This window comes from Nicotiana sylvestris, chromosome 8 (genome assembly GCF_000393655.2).
Source record: "Nicotiana sylvestris chromosome 8, ASM39365v2, whole genome shotgun sequence".
In the NCBI taxonomy this organism is placed as follows: Eukaryota; Viridiplantae; Streptophyta; class Magnoliopsida; order Solanales; family Solanaceae; genus Nicotiana; species Nicotiana sylvestris.
In genome coordinates, this window is record NC_091064.1 from 143,434,237 (window position 1) to 143,437,961 (window position 3,725).

Genomic DNA, 3,725 nt, shown 5'->3' on the forward strand with positions numbered 1-3,725 from the left:
TTGGGCGCCATCACGACCGGGGATTGGGGTCGTGACAAAAATGCAATAACATACGTTCTTTTATAGGACTTAGCAAAACTCTCTACACATTTTTACTGTTTAAAGAGTGATGAATTAAAAAAAATGGCTAGAGAGTAGATCCATCAACTATTCTACAACAGCGTAAAAGAAATCAAACAAAGGCAAAGAAAATATAAATCAGACGAGTTGAAAGATATACCAAACTGGGACTCAGGAATAAAGTCTATAGAAGATTAAGTATTCAAAAAGATAAATCCAAATTATATGAAAGGAAACATATTTAGTACATTGTAGTTTGCTACTCATAATCGCTAGAATACTTTGTGTCTTGCTAATAAAGATACTTGAAATAACTTAGTTTAAGTAGAAGTAGCATAATAGGTTTTAGGAATTAGTATTTTGAGTTTAATTACTTGTTGGCTTGTAATAGTTTTCATAATTTCAAGGCCCAAAGAAAATTTAATACATTATTACTTTTAAACTTAATAAATAAATATATTTTCTACATGTAAAATTTATTCGGTACGGTTCGGTATTTTTTCGGTTTATTTTTATAAAATAAAAAATCTACCCTAATTATCGGTGCGGTTATAGATTTATATAAAAACCTACGGTTTCTTAAAAAGAAACCTAAAAATCGGTTCGGTTCGGTCGGTTTAGTCGATTTTCAAATATCCATTGACACCCCTAGCTGTAGTGCAACGCCTAGGCGACGCGCGAAGGACCGGATAGCAAGTTACCCTAATGGACCTTCCCCTTAAAAAATTGAGTTAATATCGCATCGGCTGATGGCCTACATATCCGATATTAAATTGATAAGAACAGATACTACACTTGATCTTAGCCAAAAGGCCGAGAAAGGTTCTTAGAAAAGATTGAAAAAACACCTTGCCTTTTTTTTTTCTTGGAAGTAAACAAAAAAGATGCATTTTAATTAATGAATTTGTTAATCAATTAGTGTGATTAGTAAAACAGCTTCATCCGTCACCTCCCGCTGCGGCTTCGCCCAAGTCAATTTTTTTTAAATTGACAGAGAATTACTAACTTTTTTCGAAAGAAAGTACATTTTTTAATTAAAAATTAAAACTTTTTTGCTACTTTCAAGGCAGAGAATGACAAGATCTATTATTCAACAGCATAAAACGATTACAGGTGCCCATGATGTTTAACATAGAATTTCACCAATAATTCTCTTTAGATGTTGAAACCTGTATTTAACAGAAGTAACACGACTTTCTGTTTTCTTTTTCAACAGGATCAAAAGTCAAATTTTGCGCTGTTTCGATCAATTTAACATAGCATTTTTGTTTGATCATATTATTTATTATTTATATAAATATATATATTGTCGGCAGTGTGCACACAAATTTGTGAGAAATTGACGACTTCCTGGTTTATGGGACACTTGAAGAACAGGATTGTTATAAAGTTTGAGTTTTATAATGCATAAATATTGTAGACTATTGTTGATGCAATTCATATAAATAATACGTGATGCATAATGCTTTTATATATTGTAGCGATGTACCGCAATATACCGTGGCAACACCAAAAATTTCATCTAGTTCAACTTTGAACGAAGTAAATAGAAACTCTGATAAAGGGTGTTCAATATATGCTATATACCACTAAAATCTAATATTTTTCTTATATATACCGTGTAATTTTTTGATAAAGGGTGGTCAGTTGACCACCCTTGCAACTACGTAGCTACGCCCCTTGCAACATGCATGGGATTTTCTCCGTCGTGTTAGAGTCAGGGCTGGCCAGAGAGTAAAGCGACTAAAGCAAAGGCTTTAGGTCCAAACTTTTGGGGGGCCCTAATTTTATTTTAGTTTTTAGTTTTTCATCCGATATTTGGTATTTATATTGAGGCTTCGACTAATTTGAATTTGTCTTGGATAAGGCCTATTAAAAGAGAAAATGCTTCCTGCCAAGATTTTGTTTTCTTTTCTATGGCTCGAATCCAAGATCTTTTGTTAAAAGATTTGATGGTGAGGCCCAATTTTTACCAATGAAAAATCTATGTTAAAATAGCACGGTCTAGCCAATTTTCGGATTTGGCATTCAAAAATAGACAGTGTTTGCCAAGTTATTGAAAATAGCCACTATTTTGCTGCAATAGAGACTGGTCCGGCATAATATACTGGAGTTCGGTGCACCTGTTTATGTACTTCCAGCATATTATGCTGGATCGGTATACTTTGCTAGCTCTAGTATACTATTTGGAGACTGGAGCACCGGTGCTCCAAACTCCAGTATATAATGCTGGACCGGTATATTATACTGGAACTCCAGTATATTAGACTGGAGTTCTAGTATAATATACTGGAGTTCCAGTATATTATGCTGGAATATTTTTTCGGATTTTGAACAGTGTTTTTGTTCAAATTTATCTTTATATGAAAAGTGCCTAAATTTTGATTACTTTTGAAACTGTGGCTATTTTTGAATGACCACTTGTAAATCTGTCTATTTTTTAATTTCTCCCTAAATCTATAGGTTAATTTTTTTTAAAATAATACTATATTTCATAGTAAAAAAATTTGTATTGAGGCCTCGACTAATTTGAATTTGTCTCGCATAAGGCCTATTAAAAGGGAAAATGCTTCCGACCAACACTACAAGAAAAAAGGTCTATAACGAAGGTATATTCGGTTTTTAAAAGACTAAATTCGGTCGTTATTAATCAATTACGACAAAAAAAGAAAATGTTTGTTCCCTGCTGTTACCAAATGGTACTCATAATTTCAAATGTAGATACATAAAAAAATGTCAGTACTCATATAAAACATCATTGTTAATTACAAAGAACTAAAAGATCACATTACAAAATAAATCCATTCAATATGCATGACTTGTTTTTTGCAACTCCTAAGAAAAGAGAAAATTAAATTGTACTGTAGTTGAACAATCTTCTTGATAGTGTGATAGGAGCAACCAACTTCTACCATTGTCTACTAAGTAGGTGAAAATTTTCCATCATTTATAACTCTACATCTGCAGAATCAAAAACAAATAATTAGCTGACAAGAACTCCATCATAGATCCTGCAATTCAAATTAAGAACTTGCTTCAATGCTTACTAATGTTTTGTAGTCTTACTGATGCGTATGTAAAACTGGTGTAAAAGAACATGTATAGAGCTAACTAATAGTTTAATTGAAATAAAAATTAATTCAAAAATCACATGTTCTGACCATTACTTAAAGAACATAATTTGAAGGAAGAAAAGTGATCATGAAAGACATAGAGTTTTCTCCAACTTCAATAATAATCAATATCCAATTGCAAGAATACCTAGCTTAGCATTCTTTTTTTTTTCTATTCTTCTATTATAAAATAACACCCTTAGCCGGTAACTGGTTTTGGCATCACTTTATCTCCCTCACCTTTCCTTACAAACATTAGACGCCTATTAGCTCCACTCGCACTTCTATTTTAGACTGGTGGATAACCAGATAAATTTTCTACAAAGTATTAACACATGGCAAAAATTTTCCATCAAATACAACCAATAAGTAAGCAGTAAAATGCTAAATTTTCTTCTCTCTAACTCAAAAAACTTAATACTGAAAAACAAACAGATTTTCAGATGTAGAAATAAGAAATATAAAGAAATAAATATGAAAATAAAATAGCAAAAAGGAAAATACAGAGATAACAATTTGTAGTTGGTGGCTGCAATAGGGATTGAACTGGAA

General features: G+C 31.9%; 1 non-coding gene across 1 annotated transcript; it reads right to left on the bottom strand.

Moving 5' to 3' along the window:
* Positions 1 to 692: 692 nt before the first annotated feature.
* LOC138876727 (U2 spliceosomal RNA) lies at positions 693 to 885 on the bottom strand. Its single transcript, XR_011402063.1, has one exon. It is a non-coding gene; the product is annotated as a U2 spliceosomal RNA (small nuclear RNA).
* Positions 886 to 3,725: the final 2,840 nt, after the last annotated feature.